The sequence below is a fragment of the Brienomyrus brachyistius genome, unplaced genomic scaffold, assembly GCF_023856365.1.
Source record: "Brienomyrus brachyistius isolate T26 unplaced genomic scaffold, BBRACH_0.4 scaffold39, whole genome shotgun sequence".
Classification (NCBI taxonomy): Eukaryota; Metazoa; Chordata; class Actinopteri; order Osteoglossiformes; family Mormyridae; genus Brienomyrus; species Brienomyrus brachyistius.
The window spans coordinates 3,259,147-3,275,302 of record NW_026042314.1 but is presented as its reverse complement, the minus strand read 5'-3'; the positions used below and the strand labels follow the sequence as shown (position 1 = coordinate 3,275,302).

The window sequence follows — 16,156 nt, the reverse complement described above, 5'->3', positions numbered from 1 at the left end:
GAACAGCAAAATCAGATTGTAATCTGGTAAAACTGCAAAATACAAACATCAGTAAATCAAACAATAATCAAATAACACAAAAATCCAACTATGAATGAACACTGAACAATAACCAATCAAAAACATTGCAAATGCTCTGCACTAGTGTTGTACATGTACATGTGTGTGGTTTGCTGACATAACATATACAAGTAGCACAAAGCCTGGTCGTCTCGCAGACCTTTGTACAGTAATGGCATCTCAGCCTTTTCTCAGGTCGGGGCTTTTGTTCCGGAGCCTGTGCAGCCAAGCTGCCACCAGGACTGGAGGGCTCTGTACCAGGGACCTTGGGAGGCAGCAAGATAAGAGATGAGCTAACGAAAAACATCTGGTGATCCTGTGCAGGGACGTCACTCGCAGAAAATGGATGCTGATTTGTAAGTGGGGGCTTTTCTCCTCTGTATGCGGGGAACCCCTGTTCAAACAAGAGCAATTAACAGGAAACGTCTTCTAACTTAAGGGGTGAACTGCTTCATCTGAGAAAACTAGACTTAGGAAACAGGGAGCATCAGCGACACATCAATAGAGCAGCAAATGTTCCACTGAGGATTAATATATACAGCAGTAAACTGACTGACATCTCATACAGCCATATTGTATCAAATACACAGATACTGAGGATACAACATGAAACGGTCTGGGGGAGGGGAAACATTTCCGCATGTAGGGGGTTGGAGGCATTTAATTATTTACAGAAAATTCCACAGAGCCAATGTAGGAACCTGAGGCCAGTTTAACACAGGTCACTGTCCGTGGTGCTGAAACCTCTGCTTGATGGGCTGGTGCTGAACGAATAGGACGACTGACCAAAGTATCTCACTGTCTGATTCCACTGACTGACACCATCTCAAGTCAGAGCGGCTGTGTGAGAGAGACCCAATACGGGTTTAACTCTTGTTTCACTGACCTCTTCACGATACTCATATATATAGAATCTTACATGTATGTTTGCAATGCAGGTGTAGTAACAGCATTAGAATCGGTGCTTATGAAAAAGGGCAAATAGGCCTAATCTTTGAAATTTCCATAAGAGATACTGACTTTTATTCTCTGGAATGATTGTTATCTTCTGTCAAATTAAGATAAAGGGCATTAAGACAGGACAGCTGTCCAACGTATCTCAGTATGTGTTTCCACTGACTGACACCTTCACATGTAATGTGACTGTTAACAATGAGGAAAATTTTACAAGTTACTACAGGAAGCAATATTTACATGCCTGTAGCTTTCATTTCTCACCACAGAAAACCCAAAAAAAAAAGAAATAAGAAATACATTCATGTTATATCCAATATATCACTTCCTCATTTAAAATCATAAAACATATCTGACTGTTAATCTCTATGTTTTAATAATTTCAATAGCATTGCGTGATTTGCTTATTTTTTTCAAAAGCCACTGTGGAAGCGAAATTTAAAGAAGTTTGGTCCCCTTATAACAGCATTGGGTAAGAGAGCCGAGGGCTGCTGGGATTGTTCTCAATGTCTTGTTGGTGCCGTGTGGGTTGTGCTGCACTAACAGCTTCAAGTTATGAGATAACATGAGCAGATGCCATTACGTCATTAGTGCTACACAAGATATTGTCATGACCTGGCTCAAGGCCATAAGAAAAAGTGGACCAGTGTTAAATCACTGTGACCTCACACCTCTTCAGATTGCAAGCCCATTTAAATGGCACAGAGGTACACAATGGGTGGCCTGTATCTGCTTCACTTAATGTGCACCAAAGACCTCATATGAGGACCACAAGAGCCACCCCAGATTTACCCACCATCATGAGAAAGACTAAGATCAACATGGATCAAATGGCCTATTTGGGTGTACAACCACCCCCAGACCACTCTGACTGGCTTTGGGTTTTTGAGACAATATGAGAAGGGCAGATGCCCTTTTGCGTGGAATTTTTCCTTCTTCCTCTTTTTGTTTTCTTCAAGTACCAACAAGAGAAATTAATGACAATGCCAAAGCATCTGTAATTGCAACAATTTTCTGGGAGAAGGGGTGTGTTTTTGACACAAGTGCAGGGGTGCCAATATTTTTGGCCTTGACTGTAATAGTTATTTGTGATTTGTAATAATCATTTAATTTTATCGATCCATCTACTTACCTACACTAAAAAATGTACTGTTGGATGTAATTAATTTTAAGACTAGTAGTTACATGAAATTACTTTCTAAGAGCATTTTATTTTGTAATTCAAATTTTTCTTATTTTTCAAACCAAAAAGTTACAGCACTTCAGCCATTCACATTTATAAAACAATATGACCAATCACTAGTTCAACCTCCCAGCCATTTATCCTTCAAAAACATGGCCCTAGAAATGTTCCCACATTTTCATCATATCTTGTTTCCCATTTAGTCTGTCCAACATTTTTTCATATGAAGCTGCCTTAATCATCTCATCGGTCCATTCCTATATATTGCGGATTATTGAGGATTTCAAATGCCTTAATATTACCCTCATGGCAGTTATGAGTCCCACCATCACAGCCTTAAACTGTTTATTATTCACCTTTGGCAATTCCACTCTATCTCCTAGCAGACAGAGTCGGGTTTGCGAGGTAAAGTAAAGCCTAGCCATTTGTCCAGGAGACCAAGAACTCTACCCCAAAATGGATATACCTGAGAGCACTGCCACAGCATGTGTAAATAAACCCCCACCTACCTTCTAAAATTCCAACACTGATCAGTATTAATTAGTCCAGTTCTATTTAGTCTAACTAGTGTCCAGTATTATCTGTGTATAATTTTATACTGAATAAATGTACCTTTTACTTCCCTATAATATTTCCCCACTCTAGAAAGTATTCTTGACCATTCAGCTTCTTGCCATTGTTTCCATACTTTTTCCTATTTGTATTTCAGGATTGTGCCAAATTGAGGAATATGGCTGCATGTCATGTGATACTTTAAGCTTCTTATGTATTTTGATCCATATATTCCTCAAAAAAGATATTATCGGGTTTGTGTTTCTTATATTGTCCCCCCATTGTGACAGAATGTGCAGAGGTTGAAATAGTGAAGCCAAATTGCTCTCGATAGCTATCCAGTCCACATCAGAATTCACATTCTTCCAGTGATAGTAGAGTTTGGCTATTTCAAATGACATGCTATATAATCTAACATCTGGCAATCCTAGACCTCCCTTGTCTCTGGGCGAAGTAATTTTAATCCTATAGGTTTTTTCTTTCCCAACAAAAATCTTTTACTATACTCTCGTACTGTTCAAATATCCTTTCCGGAATATTAAATGGAAGCATCATAGAGAGATAATTAACTTGAGGCACCACAACCATTTTAGTAACATTAACTTTCCCCCCATGAGGATAATTTCAATGCTTTCCATTTGTCCATATTAGGTTTAATTTTGTTCAATGAGGGTTCAAAATTCTGAATTATTATTTTGTCAATATATAAACAGATTTAAATTTCATGTTTATAGTTCAATTTTATGTTATATAAACAAAATAATTTTAATACAGTGCATTTTTTTATTAATTCAACAGCACCCATGTTCAATCCACTTAAGTTTGGAAGGTGTATTGGAAGGTAACGCAGATATTTCTTAAGTGGGCATCCAGAGATATCGTCCCCCCTCCAAGCACCCCTTTTCTCTGCTAGTTCTGTATGGAGCTCGACAGGAGGAATGGAGAGGTAGACAAAGGGGTTAGTCTCACACATAATGTAATACAAAATAAAGAGTAAATACAAGTGCCATGAAGCAGAATTGAGCTCCAGCAGGCCTCGACTTACAGTAAAGGAATTGTAAGGCAGACATGCTAACAAAACAGCTTTACATATTCCCAATTCCAAACCATTAATGGGAAACCTTAGAGTGACGACGGCTAAAAAAAACCTTAGCTATGAGCAGGAATGAAACGTTGTGAAAAGCCAAGACTCCACGTGAACATGTTCTCCCCTTGCAGAGTCAGATCACGCATTTGAAGTGTTCCCAAGTGTTTGTGTGTTTTAGGTTCCTGTTAGTGAGGGGTCCTTTGCCGTTCTGTCTGACATCCAACAGAAAGTCCACTGTGTCTCTGCAACTTAAGCTGAGTCAGTGTAAGTGTGTGGCTCAGTAGCTCAAGTATTTGGGCTTGTAATCCAAAGTTTGCTGGTTTAAATCCAGCTTCAGATGGATAACTGTATGTTTATGGGCCATTGAGTTATGAAAAATAATCAGTGTAGTGAATCACTATATTCTCAAATTACTTGTTGTACTTTTATGAACAACACCATTTATTAAACAAACAAATCTGCAATGGCAGAATGAAGAATTAAAAATGAAAATAAACTATCATTTAAGAAACTGTGGAAAACTGAATTTACAATATTTGTAAATTGAAGGAAGAGTCCATTAACTTAAAACCGTTTTTTGGTGGATTCTTTTTTTTTACAGTGTATGACGCGCTTGAATTCACTGAGCTCAAGTGTATGTGAAAATTAATATATTTACATCTAGTATGTTTCATGGCTTCACTGTATTTCCCTCTGGAATGATCAGTTTCATCTAACTGCTGATGTTAAAGGCAGAGCTGAAATTTAGTTTAGTCATGACCTCAAAATTTAATTGAGTAGGTATTCTGTACAACCAGATGGAACTGCTGGTTGGGCTGGTCATCACCTGCTTTTTCTAAGTGAGGTCAAAATGTAAAGTTTCAAATTGCACAATATATATTAATCTGTTTTTAATGTTTTTACAAAATATTTTTTATGTGTTTGCATCTTATATTTTGTATAATGTGCTTGTACATTTGATTCTTCCTTGATTTCGGTGTAATGAAGTGTAACTAGTGAAAAAGAGAGAAACGTTTGGGAAGCATTATTGAGCTGATTGTCCAGAGTCACTTGGGTGATAGTTAAGGTCAATATAAATCACCTATTACCCACTGTAATCCTTTGTATTCCACCCGCACACTCTGTTAACAAAATAAGAGGGTTGAAGTTAAATCAGGTTAAAAAGGTAAATTTGATCCTCCCCCTATCGCGGAAGATGCGTTCCAAACCCATCAGCGATAGGTGAAAATCCACGATACAGAAAGATCATATAAATCTTTTTTGAAGTTTAAGCCTTAAAATACCCCTCCCACATGCTTTAAACATATGTAAACTCATTAAAACAGCACATATATCTGTATGTCGGGCTAAGGATATGAGTGACATAATAATAATAATAATAATAATAATAATAATAATAAAATAATTTTTAATATATATACACACACACAACTTTCTCTCTATATATGTAATGGAATATATAAAAATTAAAACATATATGGCTCTTACATATTCTTCTCATCCTTCTTCATGTAGCGTACTGTTGATTAATTCAAGCCATAATGGCGAACGCCGTCCGCATAACGCTTTCCTTCCCGAAGCACATCCAGAAGTTTTACCTTCTCCTGAATGGTCAACGTCTTCCATCGTAGGGCTTAGAACAAAACGAAAACAATCGGACCACAAACAATGTACGGGATACGCAGAGAATTGTGAGGCGTCGGAGGAAAATCCGCGATATAGTGGGGGAATCGCTGTAATGTGAAATCTGCCAATCCTGGTTTTCAGCACCATGGACAGAAACCTTTCGTTTATAGGGACCTATTATGCCCATTTTCACTGTTCATAATTGGATTTTTATGGTCTGCTAGAATAGATTCACCCTTTTAATAGGTGATATCCTAGAATCCAATATATTATTGCAGGGCTGTTTTCATTTGATGTTAACCAAATGTGATATATTTATTTTTACTTTTGATATCTCGTCCTTTTCCCCTTATCTGATAAGAGCCGCTGTCCGCTGAGACAAGCTGGTGTGTTTTTACTGCTCATTGAAAAGTGGGTGGTGCGGACATTGTGTATTACATCACACTATGAGACAGTCACTGATTGGTGGGCTCTGAGGGGGCGGTGTGACCTGAAAATCATCCATCAATCAACCCAGGATGGGGGGCCAGCCTATCGCAGAGCACACTCACACACCATTCACTCACACATGCTCTCCTACAGGCAATTTAGCAAGTCCAATTAGCCTCAGCATGTTTTTGGAATGTGGGGGGAAACCAAAGTACCCAGAGGAAACCCCACGACGACATGGGGAGAACATGCAAACTCCGCACACATGTGACCCATGCCGAGACTCGAACCTGGAACCCAGAGGTGTGAGGCAACAGTGCTAACCACTGTACCGCTCCTGAAAATCATGAACTGTTTTAAATGTTGAAGTGTTTTTGAAATATTTATTAATTTTAAATATTTATTAAATCAAAACATTGGGCAGTATACATGTTATAGCTACTTATTAATGAATAAGCAATATAATAAGATTCAATTTTGCTTTCACTACTTAAAGCGCCAGAACAACGTATTTGAAAAATTCAACAGCAATATCTCTTCTACCAGAAATCAGGAACAGGTTAAGAAAATCCACAGACTTCGTCGCGAGCAGTTTAATATACGAACTATTTCCTTCTACCCGACTCCACACACCAATAATATCACTGCGCAGCAGATATCGCCAGGGAGCTTGCGCTTGTGTCTAATGCGCAGTGATACGAGTGTACTTCGATAGAAGCCCGACATTTCTACGGCTGATATTTCTAAACCTGAACAACTCCCAGCAGAACTTTGATGAATGGATAGCATTAAGACCCCTCTAAAATATCTTTTTATAGTTTTGGGGTGAACCTCCCATTTAAACGAAGTACATCGTGGTGCTCATGAATTTGAAAGCCTAGATGCCTCACCTCGCTTTTCCACAACGTGTCAGCAGCGCCACCATCTTGGAGCGGTAATTAGACATAAACAAGCAACATGTCAGGGTGTAGATGGAAAGATCTTTTAGCCATAACTTCTTTACTAATTAACGCATTTATTTCTTACAATTATGTAGAATAAATAAACAAGCCCACCACTACTGCCCCCCCGCCAAATTTATGTAGTACTGCTCATAGTATTCTCAACAAAAACTAATGCTAGTATCCGGTCAGTGTCACAGGCTAGTAAACATGTTATGTATCTTATTTGACCGTACCGCAGATTTTTTTACCTGTGAAATGTGGTTCCCTGTTTTCTAGTTTTAACATTCCTGTCATATGGAGACCTGCAGCGGCTGGATTTACAGTGAGAAGACTTCCCCAAATGCAGTGGAACAACACATCTTTATTTTCCATGCAGCTCTTCCTACAAGAACTTCACATCTAGCATCTTTACAACACAACAGAAGAACAGAGAAAAACCCTCTGACAACTGGCAGCCTTAAATACTTCCAGCTGTCACCGACTAAACCATTCTTCCACTCACAGGTAGTTTCTTAAATTCCCCCCTTCCACCATAATACACAACACATCAACCTACATATATACTTAACTACATTTAACATTCATATTAATACATATCTCCCTCTTTAATCTTACACAAACCCCATATTATAAAACCCAAAATCCCCAGCACAACAGATTCCCCCCTCTCCCTTAAGCCCTGGTCTCTCCCGGAACCTTTAAATGGTGTCTGGACCCAGGGGACATATTTGCCCAAACACCTATGGAGAAACACAAGAAGAAAGGTGAGTAACCACATCTTACAATCAGTTCTTTGCATCAATTGTTCTTACTGGTAAACTCATTCTCCCTCAATCACCATTCCTTTTCACAGACCCCACCACCTTCCTTGATGAGGAGGCACTGCGCAGGATCTGAACCAAGGCCACCAACTGACTTCAAGATCCAATAAACCAGCAAACCCCTGTATGCCCCTGTTCTCCTATGCAAATCCCTGGGTAAAGTACCATGCTAAATAAAATACTATTTATTAAAATAAAGAAAGAGTGTATCACTAACATACTATCAATTACAATAAAATAGTAAGGGAATCCTCTCCCTTACATTTCCTCCCCCCTCTCTTAAGCGCAAGCACCTCAGTCCTCTGTCATCCTAGATAAACAATCAGCAACCACATTTGACTTCCCTGGCCTATACTGGACCGTAAAGTCATAAGGCTGCAAAGCCAGGTACCATCCTGCAATGCGAACATTTGCATCCCTCATGCGGTTCAACCACTGGAGAGCGCGATGATCCGTCTCTAGGGTGAAATGACGTCCCAGAAGATAATACCTCAAGGCCTCAACAGCCCATTTCATGGCCAAACACTCTTTCTCCACCGTCGAATACCTCGTCTCCCTGTCCAGTAGTTTCCGACTCAGAAACACCACAGGCCTTCTTTCACCATCCACCTCTTGCTGAAGAACTGCTCCAAGGCCCACTCCTGAAGCATCCGTTTGCAAGATGAATGGCCTATTGACGTCTGGACTGTGTAGGACCGGATATGTGCAAACTGCTTCCTTGAGATCTCTAAATGCTTGCTCACATTCTTCTGTCCACCGTACTTTGTTGGGGGCTGAGCCCTTCGTGAGGTCATTCAGTGCAGCAGATCGCTCTGCAAAAGAAGGTATGAATTTCCTGTACCAGCCTACCAGGCCCAGAAAACCTCTCACCTTCCTCTTCGTCATCGGAACAGGGAAAGCCTGGATTGCTTCGATCTTCCCAACCTGTGGCTTTATCTTCCCAGAGCCAACCACAAAGCCCAAGTACTCCACTTCTCTCTGGGCTATGGAACACTTCTTGGGGTTAATAGTCAATCCAGCCATTCTGATGCAATGTAGCACCTTCTGTAAATGCATACCATGCTCTTCCCAGGACTCACTGTACACCACCACGTCGTCCAGATAAGCTGCAGAAAATGCTGACACATCCCTCAGTACATGATCCATTAATCGTTGGAACGTCGCTGGTGCCCCTTGAAGCCCAAATGGCATGACTTTAAATTGGTACATACCAAACGGAGTTTTGAAGGCCGTCAGTTCTTTCGCTTCTGGTGCCAACGCCACTTGCCAGTAACCCTTACACAGATCCAGTGTCGTGATATACCTTGCTGATCCAACCCTCTCCAACAGGTCATCTACCCTGGGCATTGGGTAGGGATCAAACCTGGATACTGCATTCAAATATCTGAAATCAATACAGAATCTCAAGGTATCATCTTTTTTCGGTACCAAGACAATCGGACTGCACCACTCACTACTCGACCCCTCAATAATTCCTAGATCCAACATCAGTTTTATCTCCTTCTTCAGCACTGGCACCAACCGTTCTGGAATCCTGTAACTATTTTGACGACCGGGTGCGTCCTCCTTCACCCGTATGTTATGTTGAACCAGCGATGTAAACCCTGGCGTCTCTCGAAAGAGCTGTGGATCCACGAGTGGTTTTATATCAACCTGCTCCGTAGGGGACAAATGAGAAAGGTCAACCGAAGTACAATCTGCAGTGTTAGTTGGAAAAAACCTCTCCGTCACCTCCTCATCCCTAACTGAACGCACCAGTAACTGATGGACCGGCCCTTGTCGGCTGTGGAATTCTTTCAACAAGTTCACATGAAATGTCTGATATTTTTTAGCTCTTTCTGGCATATTCAATTCATAAGTGACTTTACTTACTTGCCTGACAATTTCATATGGCCCATGCCATTTTGTCAACAACTTGTTATCGCTGGTAGGAAGCAACAACAGTACTTTCTGGCCCGGAACAAAGCCTCTATCCCTCGCCTTCTGATCATACCATGTCTTCTGATGTTTTTGTGCTGCTTTCATGTTGTCCTGCACCAACGATGCCATTCTCTTCAATCTCTCTCTCATGTTGATGACATAAGCAGCGATGTTTTCACCCTCTGCTTTAGAATCCTCCCAACAGTCCTTAAGCAGATCCAGTGGGCCTCTCACTTGATAACCATACAACAGTTCAAAAGGTGAGAAGCCAGTAGAAACCTGTGGGACCTCTCGGTAGGCAAACAGAAGGTAAGGCAGCCATTGATCCCAGTCAGCACCTGTATCAGAAACAAACTTGCGCAGCATATTTTTGAGAGTCTGGTTGTATCTCTCCACTAGCCCGTCCGTTTGGGGGTGATAAGGGGTGGTCTTAAGTCCCTTTATCCCTAACAGCTTATAAACTTGCTGCAACAACTTGGATAGAAAGTTCGTGCCACAATCCGTCAAAATTTCTCTTGGTATCCCTACCCTCGAGAAAAGCTGCAGCAGACAATTAGCAACATGACGAGCTTTAATTGATCTGAGTGGAAAGGCCTCCGGAAACCGTGTCGCATAGTCACATATAACCAATATATAGCGATGGCCTGTGGAACTCCTCTCTAAAGGACCCACAATATCCATGCCTAGCCTCTCAAAAGGTGTTTCAATAATTGGTAATGGTTGCAACTGGGCTGGCGCTACTCCTTTGCCCGAGATCAACTGACATTTTTCACAAGAACGACAGAACTCAGAAACCTGTACATACATCCCTGGCCAAACAAACCGGCTACTGATCCTATTCAGTGTTTTATAAAAAGCCATATGACCTGCCCATGGAATTGAATGACCCAAATCCATAACTTTGTTTCTAAACTGTTGAGGGAGTGCCATTGCTTCACACTTCCCCTTCCTCTGATACAAGATGCCTCCCTTAATCAAATACATAGTATCTGCAAGACAACTTACCTGACCTTGACTAACTCCCTCTACCTCCGTTACCTTCTCATACCAGGGTTTTAGAGTCGGGTCGCTTCTTTGGAGTGCACCTAAATCTGAGGGAACGTCAAACTCAAGTTGATTATTTGGCTTAGGGAACAATGTTATACCCTTCTCCCCTGAGCTTTTGAACTTTTCCCTTCTCTTCTGAGCCCTCGACTTCCTAATCTTTCCTGGCTCCATCTCCAGAGAGTCCTCAAAAAAAGGTAGCCCTCGCATCATTTCCTTTGCCCTTTGTGCTCTTGTAACTACATGACAGGATTTCCGTGAATCAACTGTCCCATCTAGAGGAAGTAAACCTCCAGCTTCATCACCTGAGCCTTGAATATCTTTCTCACTACTCCCCTGAGGGCCATAATCTGACTGATATATCAGATCAAAAAGAGTGGGAATGTCATTACCAAGTATTACTGAATATGGCAAACTGGGAACCACAGCTACCACTAACAAGTAGGTCTGCCCTCCCACCGTCAGGTAAACCTCCGCAGTGGGATACCTATATTCATCTCCATGCACACACCTTATCGTAGTCCCCCCCCCACTTAACTTTTCTCCTGAAATTATGCTAGAATGTACTAACGTTTGAAAACAGCCAGAGTCAAGCAATGCTTCTTCTTTTCGCCCATTAATTAACACAGGGACAGTACAAGCTTCCTTTCCTACCGGCTCTACAGCTGGCCTTGGAACTGCACACAAAAGAGATGGTTTTGACTTAAGGGCCGGACAAAATTGTTGTGTATGACCAAAATTATGACAATGATAACATTCAATATCCTGAACTGAAGATTTAAAGGATTTCTTCACATTATAAGGTCTATTGGAAGGAAACTGCCTAGAGCTAGAAAAATCCCTAGCCTGCATTTGACCAGACCCCTGTTCACCCCCAATGGACTTACTTGATTGGGCATAGTGGGTCTCCTGGCTGAAATGGATGCTCCTGCTTCCCTTTCTAGCTGCAGTGAAAACCTCCGCGAGGCTGGCTGCTTCCTTTGCCGTCCTCGGGTCACGCTCACGTATCCAGATCTCCAGCTCTGGATTAACCATTCTCAAAAACTGCTCCAGAATTATCTGCTCAGATATTTCTTCTACAGTTAATTTTTCAGGTTTAATCCATCTTACAAACAAGTCTTTCAACCTTACATACAGTTCACGTGGCGTCTCACCTGCTTCAACTTTCAGGGATCTGAAGCGGCGTCTATAGGTGTCCGCAGTGATCTCATATTTTGCCAAGATTGCTTCCTTCACTTTATCATAGTCCTCAGAATCAATTAAGTCCATAAGAATGTAAGCTGTACGAGCTTTACCTGTCAACAAAGGGACCAAACGAATAGCCCACTCATCTCTGGGCCATCAACACACGTTTGCCATCCTTTCAAACGTGGTCAGAAAATGTTCAATATCCTCTTCTGGTGACAGAGGGAACAGTTTAGGTTTAATTGAAGACCTAGACCCATGGGCCACTTGCACTTCTTCACTATTAACTGCCTGTTCCTGCTCTTCAGACGTTGTACAGGGTACTGGCACCTCTGATGGCTCCGGCTTATCAATTACCGCATTAACTTGTAGCTGTATTTGCTGAAATTGGTGCTGTATACTTTTCCACCTTTGCTCCTGACGTGACCAATCTTTCTCCCACCTCTGGTCTCTGGCTGCTTGAGACCTAACCAGGGATTTCACCATCCCCGTCAGCTCCTCCCATTTGTCTTCAGAGCTTGCTGCTGCTATGGCCTCTAGCTCAGATGAAGCTCCAACTCCTTCATCAGGCTGCTCCTCTTGACCTGGCTTTCTTCCACCTCTTGTCATCATCCTCTCACTGTGGCATGGACGACACACTTCTGACACCACTTGTCATATGGAGACCTGCAGCGGCTGGATTTACAGTGAGAAGACTTCCCCAAATGCAGTGGAACAACACATCTTTATTTTCCATGCAGCTCTTCCTACAAGAACTTCACATCTAGCATCTTTACAACACAACAGAAGAACAGAGAAAAACCCTCTGACAACTGGCAGCCTTAAATACTTCCAGCTGTCACCGACTAAACCATTCTTCCACTCACAGGTAGTTTCTTAAATTCCCCCCTTCCACCATAATACACAACACATCAACCTACATATATACTTAACTACATTTAACATTCATATTAATACATATCTCCCTCTTTAATCTTACACAAACCCCATATTATAAAACCCAAAATCCCCAGCACAACAGATTCCCCACTCTCCCTTAAGCCCTGGTCTCTCCCGGAACCTTTAAATGGTGTCTGGACCCAGGGGACATATTTGCCCAAACACCTTGGAGAAACACAAGAAGAAAGGTGAGTAACCACATCTTACAATCAGTTCTTTGCATCAATTGTTCTTACTGGTAAACTCATTCTCCCTCAATCACCATTCCTTTTCACAGACCCCACCACCTTCCTTGATGAGGAGGCACTGCGCAGGATCTGAACCAAGGCCACCAACTGACTTCAAGATCCAATAAACCAGCAAACCCCTGTATGCCCCTGTTCTCCTATGCAAATCCCTGGGTAAAGTACCATGCTAAATAAAATACTATTTATTAAAATAAAGAAAGAGTGTATCACTAACATACTATCAATTACAATAAAATAGTAAGGGAATCCTCTCCCTTACACTACCACACTGGTCAGGTTTCAGTGTATGGTGGCATCTGAAGACAGATCACAGCTACTGACTATACCAGAAGAAGGACCTGAGGAAGAGGACGAGACTGAAGTGATGAAGACAGATAAAACAAAAGAAGATGCTGATGCTGCCGAGAAGATCTACAGTGAAGAAGAAGTATCATTCCATGTGAATGCCGAAGATCTTTCTGAAGATGATACTGAGAAGAGCCACAAGAAGAAGAAGAAGATGAAGTGGTGCTTCTTCTGCTGTCCCCTGCCTTTCAGAAGAAGTAGCAAGAGGCAGTAATTATAAGGCTGTGAATTCAGGTTTAGAAATGACTTAAAGCAGTAATATAACTGCATTATTGACACCTTCACAATGCACTGTAATGCATCCATAAATATATTATAGACATGGGTATAAATATTGAAGAAAAAAAAGCATAACACATTATAGCCATGTTTATTATGGATTAATGGCCGATATAATGTATTATGAAGATATCTATTGTGTATATATAGATCAGAGCATTCATAATGCATTATCAAGATAGCTATAATGTGTTATGCCTTTGTATAAGTATTTACAGCCGTGTTTTTAATACTTTTATAAATGATTTATAAGGCATTAATTGGGTATTTATTTATTTATTTATTAGTTATATGACTGCTTTAAGTAAAGTGTTTATTTTCTTTTTCTTAGAATACCCGTGTTAGAGCCCTGCATTGGGACTGGGATCCCGCGGGACCCAACGGAAAGAGATACTGTTTAAGTGTTAATGTAGATATAAGATACGACAGGATAAGATATGCTAAGTTAAAATATAAGATAGGCTAAGACGAAATATATTAATATAAGCTAAGTTGAAATATAATAAGATAAGATAGGTTAAGTTATATGATAAGATAGGCTAAGTTAAAATATAATAAGATAGGTTAAGTTAAGATATGACAAGATAGGCTAAGATAAAATATGATAGGCTAAGTTAACATATGATAAGATAGGCTATTTTAAGATAAGAGATTTGCAATAAAACATATTTACTTTTCAAACTGTGTCTTTGTCATCTTTTCAGTGTTGTGTCTGTCTTTGTTTGATAATTTTGAATCGTTAATTTATATCTGAGACTCTCCTAAATGTCAATAAGTAGAGACGGAGGAATGGGAGGAAGGTACGGTTAAGTATAAATGATAAAGTATCAAAATCACAGTGCTACCTTATTTTGACGCAGAGAAAGTAATTTCAGTGTTACTACCACATATGAGTTAATGGCTGCAAATGTTGGTGTTACAAGTGCCGGTAAATAACGCGGCGTAAGTTTAACTCCGGTGTGTTTCTGAAAAACGCACCGCCTTCTGCCTGCTGTCATTCGGCGAACGTGTAGGAGGCTATTCTGGTAACAGGTAAAGTTGTCATTTAACGTAATGCTAACGTGCATTACCAGTTAGTAAGTGTTTTACTATATCACACACCTTACGTCCTTTATAGTTGTAGTCCGGTGCACTCTGTATCCATGCTAACTAGCTAGCTAATGTTAACATGACGCAGTACAGTCTTCCAGCTTGGGGATTCCCACCCCTGTCCGCGGCCAGTATTCCACAGGGGGTTTGCGGAGGTGTTGGTTGCAAATGCAAACGATCCCTTCATGTTCATGTGTTGTGTTCTAATGTGTAAATAAAAGATAACTATCAAATTCAATGTTTATGTCCTATTATACTAGATAAGACTGTAAAATAGTTTGCCCTGCATATGGATGCCATGCAGTCAGAGTATGATCAAGACAGGGTGTGAGTGTGGAAAAAAGACAAATGTAACAGTATTTGAGGGAAGAGTGTGAAGGAGGGAAATGTAGGGAGAAGGAGGTTCCTAGGAGCTCCGAGATGTGTTTGGCTGTAATAAATCTGGAATATAGCTATATGACATAGTTTTTGATAACACCAGCATTTATTTTTTAGGTTTGTCGAGCTCCGTCAAAACAATTAGAACGAGTCCATTATGTAACTGGAACCCCTCTCACATGTAAACACAGTGACACGCTACAGCGTTGGTTTGTTGTCTGAGGCTATGATACTGACCACAAACACATTCTCAAATTTCACTGCACCAATCATAGCATACGCAGGCAGAAAAATTATAGCAAAAAACATTCAACATTAGAGTCTAAAACCGTCTGTAATGTCTGTGTTTATCCAGTGGACCATAAATTAAAATAAGCTTTCCTATTTCAGTTTCTTTCAGATGTTATAAAGTAGTAAATAAAGAATCATATTAATTAAACCATGTATTACTGACTATCAGACAACTTCAACAAGTTACCAAATGGATGCAAAATCAAAGATATTCATTTGCGCCTGGCACTAACCATGTATTCCTTCACAGTACTAAGCCATAGAAAGGGCCCCAATGAAACCCCTGCATTCCTGCATCGCAGATACTCTAATCTCAGCATTTATAAGATTATATTTGTACTACCTGCCAATTTTTATATTAGGTGAGACTAAAAATTGAGAAATATCTATATGCAGAAGTAGTTTTTCCTGATAAGAAGGATAATATCAAGACTGTCAGCATTTACAAATCGAATTATGACATATCTGAGTAGCCCAGACTGTCCGGAAAACAAAGCCGTACAGCATATGTGGCTGACTAATGTACATACAGTGTAATAAGCTGATAATCAAATGGATAGAAAAACGCTCAATAATGGACAGGATTCAAAGTGTAAATTAGGTGCATCATGTGGAAGAGAAGTTAGGTGGCGTTGGGGTGCATTGTGAGTTTCATCTGGTAGCTAGAAGGGAACAAACAGGGCTTGGGGGGGGGGGACTTCTCCGGGGGCTACATCGCTCTACCTTTTTTTAAAATTATTTATTAAAAAAAAAAAACAATCTTTTCTTCTTACACTATAATG

The 16,156-nt window shown here is 40.5% G+C and overlaps 1 protein-coding gene and 1 pseudogene across 2 annotated transcripts in view; one reads left to right on the top strand and one right to left on the bottom strand.

Annotated features, from left to right (window-relative positions):
* LOC125722480 (cytohesin-2-like) overlaps positions 1–16,156 on the bottom strand; it is a 256,228-nt pseudogene that overhangs the window by 164,613 nt on the left and 75,459 nt on the right.
* LOC125722512 (uncharacterized) overlaps positions 1–16,156 on the top strand; it is a 249,238-nt gene that overhangs the window by 173,670 nt on the left and 59,412 nt on the right. The window contains exon 2 of one of the 2 annotated variants that reach the window (XM_048998701.1): positions 14,133–14,297. The exons of the other annotated variant lie outside the window; for it this stretch is intronic. The gene's annotated coding sequence lies outside the window, so the exon portion shown is untranslated. Of the gene's footprint in view, positions 1–14,132; positions 14,298–16,156 lie in introns of those variants that run through there. 2 annotated transcript variants of the gene reach the window in all.